Raw genomic sequence first — 14247 nt, 5'->3', positions numbered from 1 at the left:
GTAATCTCTCTACCCAACTTGGGGCTCGAACTCACAAGATCAAGAGTCTCATGCTCTACCGACTGAGCCAGCCAGGTGCCCCGAAACTTTTATAATTCTTTATAGATTGTGGAGTTTTTTTTTTAAGATGCAAGCAAACTAAGGTACTCATATGTATTTGTATTTTCAATAATTCAGTGATTAACAGTTTGAGTAACATTTTTTATGTTGCACTGTACAGTTTGTAGAAAAGCTGTAATTAACTTAGTAAGTATTAGGCATTGAGAATGCAGAGATAAACTGTCTTTCCTGCCAAAAGTCTAATGGAGATCAGTTCATTGTCTCTATGGTGTGAAAAGGGGAATGTTTGCACAGGTTGTGGGTGCAGAATGGAGGATGAAGTCAAGACAAGGTTTCCTGAAGGACAGGAGACCTGTGATGATGACTCAAGTGACCGGCCAAGTGAAGTATTAGAGTGTGTTCTAGGCCGTGAGGGGCGCGTGTGCAGCTCCTGGAATTCGAATGTAAGAGAGGCAATGAATTTCTGCCTTTGAAAGGTGAGGAGCCTGAGATTCAAAAGTTCATGCAGCTGGTAAAGGTGAGATTCGAACTAGAATCCAGGTCTTCACTTTCTCCTTTTTCCAATACGTCACATATAAGTGAACTAGCCAATCCCCAAGTGACAAAAATCCATCTAAGTTAAAAAGCATTTCCCAACTGATAACTCGACATCAAGGAGTAACTAAACAAACATATGTTGGTAGAAAGTCCTTTGGAAAGCAATTTTTGGAGGGATTTAACACAATGCTATCTCGCTGTTTGAGGTTTTGGCTACAAAGGTGCTTTTTAGTATATGCCCTGATTTGTAATTTTGGGAGCGCATTCCACCTCAATATGGGTATTTCTTCCAGGTGTGCCCTCAGATTAGGGCAGTGACATGCCCCCCTGACCATGGTGCCCACACCAGAAGCCACTGTGAGGTTTCTTCTGGCAGAACTCCCCTCTGGCCATAATTCGGAGCCTGGAGGTGACTGAAATGACCAAGAAGTGGGGACTGCCCCCACTGAGGAAGGGGAAGGTCTTCCTGACAAAGGAAGCCTTTGCTCTGTGGCCGCTGCCTGTCCTGGAGCCTGCATGTCAGGATCAGCCTTCCATTTCTTTTTTTTTTTTCTTTTTTTCCCCAGGCATGATTGACAACATTTTATGACTTTCAGATATACAACATAATGGTCTGGCATTTGTATGTATTGCAAAATAATTACATTAATGTAATCTAGTTAACATCCATCACCACACATAGTGACAAAAATGGAAAACAGTATGGAAGTTCCTCAAAAAATGAAAAATGGGAGCGCCTGGGTGGCTCAGTCGGTTGGGTGACCAACTTCGACTCAGGTCATGATCTCGCAGTTCGTGGGTTTGAGCCCCGCATCGGGCTCTGTGCCGAATGCTTGCTCAGAGCCTGGAGCCTGCTTCAGATTCTTTGTCCCCTTCTCTCTCTACCCCTCCCCCACTTGTGCTCTGTCTCACTCTGTCTCTCAAAAATACATAAATGTAAAAACAATGAAAAAAAAAAGAAAAGTGGAACTACCATATGATCCAGCAATCCCAGTTCTGTTTATTTATCAGAAGAAAATGGAAACACTAACTTGGAAAGGTATATGTACCCCCATGTTCACTGCAGCATTACTTATACTAGCCAAGATGTAGAAACGGATCATCTAAATGTCCCTGGATAGATGAATGGATGAAGAAAATGTGAGATATCTTCCATTCCATACACACAATGGAATATTATTCGGCCATAAAAAAGAATGGAATCTTGCCATTGGTGACAACATGGATGGACCTTGAGTGCATTATGCTAAGTGAAATAAGCCAGAGAAAAAAAGATAAATATTGTATGATCTCACCTATCTGTGGAATCTAAAAAATGAAATGAGGCTCATAAATAAAGAGAACAGATTGGTGGTTGCTAGAGGTGAGAGGTTTGTGGGGAATGGGCTAAGGGGGGTCAAAAGGTACAGACTTGCAGTTACAAATCATGAAATCACGGGAATGCAATGTACAGCTTGGCAACTATAGTTAATCATACTGTGATGCATATTTAAAAGCTGCAAAGAGTACATCTTTTTTTTTTTTTTTTAAGTAGACACCATGCAGAGCATGGAGCCCAGGGTGGGACTTGAACTCATGACCCTGAGATCAAGACCTGAGCTGAGATCAAGAGTCAGATGCATGGGGCACCTGGGTGCCTCAGTGGTTGAGCATCTGACTTCAGCTCAGGTCATGATCTCGCAGTTCAAGCCCCATATTGAGCTTGCCATTGTCAGCACAGAGCCCGCTTTGGATCCTCTGTCCCCCTCTTTCTGCCCCTCCCCTGTTTGTGCTCTCTCTCAAAGATAAACATTAAAAAAAGAAAAAACTATTAAAATTTAAAAAAGACGCTTAACGGACTGAGGCACCCAGGCACCCCTAAGAGAGTACATCTTAAAAGTTATAATCACAAGAAAAAAAATGTAACTATGTACAGTGAAACCTATCATTCAACCCTCTGCCCTAGTTCTTGGTGGTCTCTCAAACCTTTATGATTGTCCAAGCAGCCTATTTTATTTTTCATAGCTCCCAGTAGTTGAGGGTATGCCAGGACCCATCAGTGTCGTAAAGGACCTCAGACAACGCCTAGATCCAGGCTGATTGGAAACCAGACCCTCAGGCCCAATAGGTCCCTTTCACAGGAAGACTGAGTTCCTGTTGCTGTGCCCTGAGGGTGGTGGCTATTTAATATATGGGACAGCTGGAGCAAGGCAGAGAGCACAGAGATTGCTTCCACAGGCCTCCGTTCCTTGATCGCAGCTGTGTAGGCCCCAATTAGTGGGCAGGCCGAAGCTCCTCAACAAGCAAATAGGCCTCCTTCCCAGAAGGACTGGGGCTGTATTTCAGTGTGCTCTCTATACAGAGGCCAGAACATCTCTGATGATTACTGTCCCATGGGACCCAGGAATACAAGCCCCCAGGCGCTCAGAGCCAGGTGATCAAGGGGCATCCCCTGGGCTACAGCCACAAAAACTGGGTCATGGCAAAACCAGGGCATCAGCTGCATATAGAAGCTCCTCTCCAGGAGAAACTGGAGCTGAGAAGCACGGCAGAGAGGGGCCTCAAAGATGGCACCCGCCAGGAGGGAGCAGAAAGATGGCGTCCATCGGTTTTTGTCCAGAGAGTATCCCAGCAGGCCCCTGCCCTCGAGTCCAACGCTTTAAAATTAGCAAATGACCTTCTGTCACATAAAGTCTGAGCACTTTTCAAAGGCTGCTTCTGCATCGGGCCAGAAGCCCGTGAGTTACACGGTGAGTAAGTCCACGTGTGAGTTCTTTCAGAGCTGTTTCTCAGTTTGCCGCAGCCCCACGGGTCTTTTGGGCTTGGGCCTGCTTGTTTTTCAAAGCTAGCTGTTTTGGGGGCTTGTCTTTCAGGAGCAGGTCTCAAAAGCTGGGGTGACTAATATGGGTACCAACTCCTCAGGGGAGAAGCTCTGGGTTTTGAGTCCCCTCCCAATTGTGGGTTGCTGCTGGGGGGTGGGGGGTTAAGGGTGCAGCGGTAGGGGGCAAGGAAGTGAGGGGGTAAAGAGTTGAGAGGGTGAGGGGTAGGGAGGTGAATGGGTAGAGGGTAAGAGGGTGGGGAGTTGGGTTAATGGTGAGGTTGTTTTTCAGCCTTTCCTACCTGCTTTGATGTGATTTTTTCCCTCTCATTTGCTGGATGTGAAGGGGTCATTCTGCTAGTTTTGGGGGTTTTTTCAGAGCAGATTTTTCCATGGGTAACTGTAGATTCAGTGTGTCCATGGGAGGAGGTGAGTTCGGGATCCTCCATGTCGCCATCTTGAACACGAACCTCAGCTTCCCTTTCTTAGTGAGGTCAACGTCAGCAGGAGAAGGCAGCAGGAAATAGTTCGTTATGAGCAGAGATACTGGAATCTAGGTGTCCTGAAATCAAATCTTGCTTTGTGATGCTGACAAGCCATGTGACCTTGAGCAAGTTACTTCCCTAGTTGAGCCCCTCTCCTAACTAGGAGCCATTTCTCCTACACAGTAAGTTTTGAGAGACTCGCATGGGTCTGTCACAATTAGAGAATGTGATTTACGTTGGCTTTCACGTTAATTCCAAACTAGTCCAAGTATCACAACTATTGGAGCTATTAAACTTTAAAATAAATTTTGCTTAAATTTAGGCAAGAAAACCCACGTTGTTAATCTGACTGAAACTCAATCACTTCCTCTACTGAAATTACTATTTCATAGCATGAGTTTTCTTAAGCAGGCGACTCTTCCATTATAGTGGAAGATTATACTTAATTCATAGGATTGTTGTGAAGATTATGAAGGCAGGTTCGATGGTAAGCCTGTGATGAACTCCCAGTAAAGTCCTCCCTGTGACTGAATCGGCTCTGAATGTCTGGCACTATTGACCAAACTCAGCAATCCTTGTTTAGACTGAGTGGGGACCAGGGCATTACTCTTTCCTTTTAAAAAACTCTTGCTTCTGCCTAGTTCCTCTGGAGGAAAATATTTTTAATCTCCAGGAAATGTGGCCTTCCTGGAGCTTTCTAAGTATCCCTTGTTTTGATTCTACTAACAAACAATTTCTTCCCTGGGAGATTAAGTAGCCAATAGAATCAAGATAGACCTCTTAAAGGGGCACCTGGGTGGTTCAGTCAGTTGAGCATCCAGCTTCAGCTCAGGTCGTGATCTAGACGAACAGGGTTCGTCTGTTCAAGCCCCACGTTGGGCTCTCTGCCATCAGCACAGAGCCCACTTTCGATCCTCTGTCCCCCTCTCTCTTCCCCTGCCCTGCCTGCGCTCTCTCAAAAATAAATAAACATTAAAATAAAGATAGACCTCGTATCAGCTCCCAAAACCAGAATTTGGAGCATGGGCCAGTACAGTTTTTTCCTAAAGATAGTTCCTGATGCTTTGGTATTTGGGGAGTGTTAGCACTGCATATAATGCTTATCATGTAGCATCAGGAACACAGAAAAGGGTATATGCTACAGGCAAATCAAGTTCATCTAGACCTCAGTGTGCCCACTGATTTGGGAGGCTCAAATCAACAGACTGTAGCCTGTCATCAGGGCCTCACTTGGCATCAGGCCCTGGCTTCTAGCCCGACTCTGACACTCACATTGATGTGACAAAGCACTTTACTTTTCAGCCTCCGTATCCCTATCTATCAAATAAGGTGGTTTGACAGCCTTTCAAGTTAAACATTCCAGGGTCATTACAGAGAATTTTGAACAGACCATCTAGTCTACTTCAACAGCCTGAGTAACCTGAGGTCTTTCCGTTCCAAGCAATTGGAAATCATGTCTGCTATTTCAAGCTTAATTTTTCCACAGATTCAGATAAATGATATGTTTTACATACAAAATATGTATATTCGCTCTTGATTTTTTTGTTTATTCCGTTTACTAGAGCCAAAATGTTTTTGTAACATTTGTCATTCTGAAAATACTGAGTTTTAAATACCTCAACTTTTTTCTGCATTTTCCTTGACATGTTGATCTATTCTAGATTGCCACTGTTGCAGCACTCCAGGGGCAAATCTGTACTTGGTCATGTGGTCCACAGCTCAGTAGTGTAGAGAACACTTACCTGGTGCAAGACATCGGGGCTAGATTTTGAAGTGTCTTATCCAGAAGTCAGTAAATTAGTGAATTCACCTTCTTGTCCATTCTGTCCCCTAAATCTCTAATCCAGTCTGTTTGCTGCACGTTTTCCCTGAAACGCTAGTCCCAAAAGATACTCCTTAAAAAAGAATTCCATAACCAGATAAGCTAGAAAAATGCTGAATTCTAGAGTCCTTTGCAGGTAAGATGCTTTTGGTGATAAACCACAGAAAATGCTGTTTCAAACTGATTTAAAAATAAAATTATTGGGGCACTCGGGTGGCTCAGTCGGTTAAGTGTCCAACTCTTGATTTTGGCTCAGGTCATGATCTCATGGTTCATGAGATTGAGTCTGGCATCGGGCTCCACACAGACAGCACGGAGCCTGCTTGGGATTCTCTCTCTCCATTCCTCCCCCCCCCCCCAAATAAATAAGTAAACTTAAAGAAAAAATAAAGATTATTTTGTCCTGTGCAGGACATCTGGGGGGAGGGGGGAGGAAAGGACAGTTCAGTCATTCTGTTTATCATGCATACGCAGAAGAAGGTATAATGTAGTAAGTACGAACATAATTCAATACCTCGGCCCCTACCAGAGACTGCTTATATACCTGTTCTCAATGGCACCCCTCTCCATTCCCACATATGATTCTCCTCAGTGAAGTATTTAACCCTCTTTTGATGATCCAGGGTCGTAATTCAAACAGTGGTTATTGTTGTGTGCTCCTACAGAAAGTGAGGTATGTCAGGCTCCCCACCTCTGACCTGAACGACCTCAGACTCTTGATTGAAATAATCTATTCCTATGTCCCCACCAGTGAGCGAACTCGAGGACAGGGATTCTGTCTTCTTCATCTATTTGCTAAGAGCCGAGCATAGGACTTGGCAAGACGTAGGTACTAATTTATATTTTGTTCTCACAACTGAATCTCTAATCTAAAAATGGATGCCGCCAGAAAGAATCGGACTCGGAGGTCTCTGGTAACTCCATTCTTCTCTCCTACAAGAATTTTAGCAAATTCATTTCGCCAGAGTCGTGTTTACATTTGACCTGTGAGTGGCAAACATTTGGTCAGAGTCCAAGTGCCCCATCAAGGACAGACAAGGTGACCACCCGCAAGTGCACTGCCACACTCTCCACATGGCTGTAAAGGGTTAGGTGGTTGTTTGTTAGAAACCATTCTGATTGCTCAGCAGATTTTGTTCTCATTTTTATAATTGTGAAGGTACTGCGTATTGGGCAAACTACTGAAAGATCATTACTCTTGGGCCTGATCCTAATAAACAAACCCGGAAGTTGATCTCTAGACCCAGACGGGCTAGTTCATCTAAGCAGGGTGGAGTGTCTATGATAGCATCTTCTCCCTGAGAGGGATCAATGCCAAATCCTTTGTTCTCTCCTGGACTGTTTTGTTCTTTGGAACAATGCTGCTTTGATTTCTCTTTTGGGAGCTGGTGCTCCAAGTTCCTTAGCTGGGAAAGAAGTGGAGACTTCATTTCCTGCCTCGGCCCGCTGCTGGACTGTCCTGGCCCCAGCTTGTGTGTAGACGCATTCTTCCGTCTCTCTCCTCCTGCTACTTCCAACTCAAAGTGGCAGCAGAAGCGATGTGAAGGAGCCCTCTTGGGCCAAGGAGGGGTGAGAAGGGAGCATCACCATATTCCTTGACCTATTAAGTGAGGGATGAATGCTGGAGTTTAGTTTTTATTATTTTTTTAATGTTTATTTTTGAGAGAGAGAGTGAGCACAAGCAAGGGATGAGCAGAGAGAGAGAGCGACAGAGACAGACAGAATCCAAAGCAGGCTCCAGGCTGCGACCTATAAACACAGAGCTCAACGTGGGGCTCAAACCCATGAGCCGTGAGATCATGACCTGAGCCAAAGCTGGACACTTAACTGACTGAGCCACCCAGGCGCCCTTGGTGTTGGTTTAAAGAACGTTCAAACCTTGCTTCAGCACCTGCAGCTGTCTTATCAGTCCACCCTGAACACTCTGGCCTCAGAATCATACACCTCCTTCCTGTCCATGGTTCACAGAAATCACAGAACTCAGGTTTCCACCCCTCTGATCCTCCAAGAAGACTCAGGGACTCTTCCTGCTGGAATCTCACACTGCAAACAGTTGGCTTCGTCAGAAACCTCTGTTCAAGGCAGATTCAAGGCTCTCAGTTGTCATATGAGCTGGCATTGACTCCCAGTGACATTTGTGCTGTGGCCACTGGCCCCTATGCCCTATCACGAGGATGGCAAGTGCTTTACAGTTATTTGGCCCAAGGGAACAGGGTCCGAGAATGGGGAGAGGCTTTGGCCCCTTTGAAAAGAGCTGGGACTCCACCCATAGAAAAAGTTGGAAAATCAGTTGTTTGGATCGTAAGAAGACCTGGGGGCACAGACTTGCTTCTCCATGCAGTAGAAGCTGAGTCCCACTCCTGGAGACGTAGTATAATCCTTGGTGGTCAGCAGGGGAGCCTGTATTATGTTGTGCATCAGGGTTGTCAAACTTTAATGGGCTCAGAAATCACCTAAAGATTCTGATCCAGTAGGTCCAGAGTGAGTCCAAATATTTTACAATTCTAACAAACTCCCAGATGATACGAATCCAAAGACTACAATTTGAGTAACGAGGTTGTACCTCATGACAAGTGTACCCCAGGGGCACCTGGGTGGCTCAGTCTGTTAAGCATTTGACTCTTGATTTTGGCTCAGGTCATGCTCAGTTCATGAGATCAAGCCCCATGTTGGGCTCTATGCTGACAGTACAGGGCCTGCTTGGTATTCTCTCTCTCCCCTCTCTGCTCCTTCCCTGCTCTCTGTGTCTCTCTCTCAAATAAATAAACATTTAAGAAAAAACAAACTGGGAACTGTGGGAACACCCACAGTTTTTTTCCATTGGGGCTAGAAGGGGCTTGGTGTGGAGAGACAGGGAAGGGGGAGGAAAGGGTCAGAGAAGGCTTAGGGAAACAGGAGAAGATATGAAACCGTTATTTCGAAGAGCAGGAAAGTGGGCATACCTGAGAGGCAGTGAAGTCAGATGGTGTAAACTTCAAAGGGTCTGAGTCCTTGGAAGAAAAGAGGACAGAAGTGGTTGGAAAGTGCTGATGGGAAGTAAGGTGGTCAGGGGCCCATCCAAGGCCACTGGCACGAGAGGAAAGAGAGCAGGGGAAGTCACAGGCTCAGGCAACAGCCAGATTTCCTTCAGAGAAAGAAGATGACCGTAATGTTCAGAGCAAGATTGCATATATGGGGACATTTGCTGGTGACAGACTGGGGGACCTAGGGGACATGAAGAAAGGGTTTGAGAGAGCAGGGGTAGGGAATTGGGACAGAATAGCATATATACAGAAAAGTTCGGGGTGAGGGTCTAGGGTGGAGGACCAGGGGCCCTCGGGCTTCTGTTGGGGTGGGGAGGCAGTGAGGCATGATGGGAAAAAAGGTGCTTAGAGTGGGGGTACAGTCTCCTACGACTCCAGTAATGCAGGGGTCCCTACTGAGGGAGGGGGCGGGGGGGAGGGCAGGGGCATAAGAACTACAGAACGGTGTCACTCCTGGCCCCGCAGGCTGGGTACCTCTTCCCCAGGGCCTGTTGCGTTGTGGCACTGGAGTAGGGAGGGATGTGGTTGTGACCTTGTCTTTCCGTGGCACGTTGTTACTGACGTGGGTTTTGTTAAAGCAGTGTGGTTAGGCAGTGCAGCGTCCACATTGCTCTGGTGACAGGACTCCCTGCTCAGCATTTCCAAAGATAAAACAGTAATTGTGTTTCGCGTCCCATGTACCATATATGTCCAAATGGAAGGTGGCCTTGAATTACAGTGTGATCCTTTTCCCGCGGTAAAGCGTCTCTCGCTGCTCAAAAGGTGCTTGATTTAACTGACGTTTATAGACTTTGGGATGCAGGCGAAATAGTTCAATGTCTATTAATCACAGGTATTAATTAATTTACAAACATACATTTAAAACCACATATAAAACAAAACATTGGTTAAGAACTAGTGTTTTTCTCCACATTTCATAAAATAATTTTACTCAAATTCATCATAAAATCTTTGACCAGGGCCTTGGTCTCCAGCCACGTTCCAAACTATGTGGCTTTTGAGAGGAGGTATCCTTCCCTCCCCGGGCATTGTTTGTGATCCAGGCCTGACAGTCTGTCTATGTTTGGCTGGAGACGCATCCTGAGCTACATGTGCTCATTCACATCACAGTAAGACTTTGGGCCTTTCCTTTTGTCTAGTAAGTGCATCTTGTGCGCCTCCATGGAGCATACTGATTTTTAAGTTGATCCTTAAAATGCTTATTTGTAATTTTTGCTAACTCTTTAGATTGTGTGATTACATCCCCAGGAATAACGATAAAATCTGTGTTAAATTTGTGCTTTTTTGGTCTGTTTTGGTCTTTTACACCGAGCCTGTCGGGGGGATATCTCCATACACATTGAAAACTAGCATTGATTGGGCCATTTCAGGTTCATGTTGATGGGGTTTTGGAGTGGTAGTGGGGGTTCAGAGCCGACAGCCAAGAAAGAATTCTAGAAACGTCTTTGGTGCAAAAAAAGGTGATTTTATTAAAGCGTCAGGACTGGACCCGCTGCCCTGGGGTTGTGAAGAGTGACTGCTTATATACTGTGGAGTTGGGGGAGGTAAAGCCAAGAAGAAGTTTTTTGTTTTTTAATTTTTATTCATCTTTGAGAGACAGAGCGTGAGCAGGGGAGGAGCGGAGAGAGAGAGAGGGAGACATAGAATTCAAAGCAGGCTCCAGGTTCTGAGCTGTCAGCACAGAGCCTGATGCGGGGCTCAAACTCACAAACCATGAGCCCATGAAGTCAGATGCTTAACTGACTCAGCCACCCAGGCGCCTCTCAAGAGTAAATTTCTTAAAGGGATTGCTATATGCTAAAGAGGATTTAGAATTACTGGAGGCCTAGCTGTTGTCAAACTAAGGTTGTTTTTCCCTCTAGCAAAGCATTATCATTAAGATAGTAGGGAGTTGCTGGAGATTAGGTTATTGATAAGATCGCCCTTTTCTTGTAATATTACTAAGATATTTGTAAACCGATGGAGACTCTGTCACTTTAACCATTTGTTTTCTGTCCTTTGTTCTTGGGCAGCCAAGGGTGCCTGAGGAATACCACACTGATCCCACCCAGCCGGAGGGGGTGGGAAGGTGGGGTGGGGGGTTGTGCTAGCTTACGCTAGGCCCTCAGCTTGCCTTATGGTCCCTCATGAGTGTGTCATCCCCAAATAATACATCCTTGTGCACAAAAAGTAATTGAGAGGGTCTCCTGTCACTTGAAACAAACTGTTAATGCTAAAATGTTGGGCCATTTGGGGATGGAAAACTGCAGGTATCTATGGTGTGGGTTGCCATATTTTAGTTTCCCCACCTTTGGAAACCAGCTCCAATGTTGACTGTGTCTAACGGAAAACATCTAAGCTTAAGAGTTATTCATACTGTAAATCCTAGTTCTTCCAACAACAAACTATGTGATTTTGGACAGTGGCTTCATTTGAATGGTGGCTTCATGTCCCTCAGCTCTGATTTCCTATGGGTTCAATTGGGATAACAATGTCTGCACCCCAGTACTGTTCTGAGATTCCAATGCAATAATGTATGCCATGGGCCAGGCACATAGTTGGGGCTCCCAGAAGCCAGCCTTTTTCTTACTGATTTCTAAGAGCTTTTTGTGGCTTTTTTTTTTTAAGTTTATTTATTTATTTAGAGAGAGACAGAGACAGCATGAGTGGGGGAGGGGGAGGGAGAGAGGGAGAATCCCAAGCAGGTTCCATACTGTCGGCACGGGGCCCAACGTGGGGCTCCAACTCACGAAACCATGAGATCATGACCTGAGCCAAACGTTTGACCAACTGAGCCACCCAGGTGCCCCTGTAGCCAACTCTTAATTGTAAATATGGCAAATATTTTTCTTAGTTTGTCCTTTGTTTATTTTGAGCCAAACAGGTTAATAGACAAATCCATCAATATGTTCCTTTGTGGTTTCTGGATCTTGTTTGTTTGTTTCCACGCAGAGGTGGGTTTTCTGTGAAGTCGAAGAAGCTTATGCTTCAGGGTCCCCCACCTCCTTGGGCCCTGTACCTAATTTTGTATTTGTAATTTTGTATTATTTTTCCTAAAATGGCTCCTCAAATGATTTCATCTTTGGGCCTCAAAAAATCTGGGGCTGTCACCAATGATATGCTCTGAAAAGTCCCCTTGCCCCAAATTATGAAACTCTTTAATATGATTAATTTTATATCTTTTCACTTATTTTTATTTTCTAAGTTTTCAGCGCTAACGGGGATTACTAGTGTGGTAGTTTTTTTCAGAGTTGATTTTTCTCAGAACAAAATAGAGCTCTACCATCCATCCATTCATTCATCCAGGCTCTTCCCTCACCTTCTGCACCCAACTGGGTAGTGAGGTGGGTTCTGGGGAAGGGACAGGCAGGGGTGGCCTGGAAGGCTTCGTCATGGTGGCAATGGGGATGCTAGTAGAGCAGGGGCAGGTGTGCTAGTTTCCGTTTCCTAGGGCTGAAATTGAGTGCCTCAGAACAACAGAAATGGACTCTCGCTAGTCCTGGATGCTGGAAGTCTGAAATTGAGACATTGGCAGGACACCTGAAGGCCGTAGGGAAGCACGTGGTCCATGCTGTTCTCTCAGCCTCTGGTGTTGCTGGCAATCCTCGGCATCCCTTGGCTTGTAGAAACCTCACTCCAGTCTCCACCTCTCTCATCATATGGCGTTCTCCCTGTGTGTGATTGTGTGTCTCTTTTTTCTCATACGGACACCATCCATATTGGATGAGGACCCATCCTTAAGACCTCATCTTGATTACGTCTGCAAAGAGACGATTTCCAAATAAGGTTACATTCGCAGGTCCCTGGAGTTAGGACTTCAACATATCTTTTGGGTGAGACACAACTCAATTCATAACAGGGGGATGTGGAGGCTGATTGTTCCTCACCTCGGTCCTTTGGCCGGACCTTGAGAGGCACCTGCACCATCAGGTGCTCACCCAGCTCTGATTGTACCCTCCCAGGAAGGAGGAGCTCACTGCCCCTGGGTGAGTCTCTTTCTTTCCTTTCCTTCTGTTCCCCCAACAGGTCTAGAAGAGATGAGTTGTGGCTCCTGAAATGCAGGGCAGGGTTTGAATGATGACCCCATGACAACGCTGTGTCTAGTACATCAAAAACGCACACAAAAGGTGCCCATGACTTCTTGTTGAATAAATGAAAGACCCTGGGCAAGGTGCCAGTTTCCTTATCAATAAGATAAAGATAATAAAGTACTGGTCTCCAAGAGGTTGGGAAGATTAAATGGGATGATTAATGTGCCTAATCCAACCCCACATGTACGCAATGCTCAAGCAATGTTAGCTAGAATAAGCACGCTAATATGCCATAGCAAAGGGTGGATAATGTTAATGAATAATTAATAGAATTAATAAATAATAATAGTAATCCTCCAAAGGCAGTCTGTTCCACTTAGAGAAAAAGCCACAGTCCTCATGATGTCCTGCTCTTTCACATGCCTCCTTGCCGCTCTCCAGCCACAGGACCCTGCTCTCTGCTCAGCCACACTGGCTCCCTCATTGTTCCTCAGACACCCCATGTGTGTTCCCATCTCAAGGCCTTTGGCTGTGCTTCCCCTGTGCCTGGAAAGTTCTTCCTCCAGACATTTGCATCATTCACTCCCTCACTTTATTTAGATCTTTGCTCCAGGGCCCCTTCCTCACGAAGCCTTCCCTGAACGCCCTATTTCAGCTAGCATCTGCATCACTCCCTGCTCTTCTGTTTTACTTTGCTATGTATAGCACTTTCCATCAGACACCAGCCACTTGTTTCTTCTCTCTCTCCTGTCAGCCAGAATGTACGCTCCAAAAGAAGCCTTTGCCTCATTCACTGTTTCATCCCTAGCACTGGAACAGGGCTCAGCATGTAGCTGGTACTCAGTAAGTATTTCTAAGATGAAGGGACTTGTAGAGCAATCCCCACATCTGTCAAACACTGTTTCTCATTACCTGTCTATCCTGCTCCTTGCAATGACCCTAGGAGGTGGCCAAACCAAGGATTATTGCCATAGATAAGGATGGGCGCCTGGGTGGCTCAAGTTGGTTAAGCATCTGACGTCGGCTCAGGTCATGATCCATTGATAAGGCATATGAAGCCCAGAGAGGTGAAGCAGTTCGCCTAAGCTCTTGGAACTAATTACTTGGGAATTAGTAATTACTGGGATTCAGGCTTGTAGAACTAATTCCTTGGGAAGCTGGGATTCAGGCTCCAGTCTGTGACGCTGTGGGTCTCACGCAGACCTGGGTGGCCCTCGGGATTCACTGATAATCAGTCACACTGTTGACATCCACGGTTGACAGGGGGACCAGACCAAACCAAAGTAAATTCTCCCTCTCCCCTCCCCCCTTGATGAGCATGCCCAATAGGTTTGGTCCTCTTTCCCTTGAGCTGTACCAGACGAGTTCCCTGGTGTCCTCCTCCCGAGAGGGGTGGGTGTCTTCTCCTCGGAGCCCAGCAGAGGGCATGGTGGAGACAGTAAGCCTGACCTTGGCTCTATCCCATCCTTAGGGACTGACTCCAGGTGAGGTGGGCTGACAGGACAGTCTGTGG

The sequence above is a fragment of the Acinonyx jubatus genome, chromosome D1 (assembly GCF_027475565.1).
Source record: "Acinonyx jubatus isolate Ajub_Pintada_27869175 chromosome D1, VMU_Ajub_asm_v1.0, whole genome shotgun sequence".
NCBI lineage: Eukaryota > Metazoa > Chordata > Mammalia > Carnivora > Felidae > Acinonyx > Acinonyx jubatus.
Note: the sequence above shows the minus strand (reverse complement) of the source record.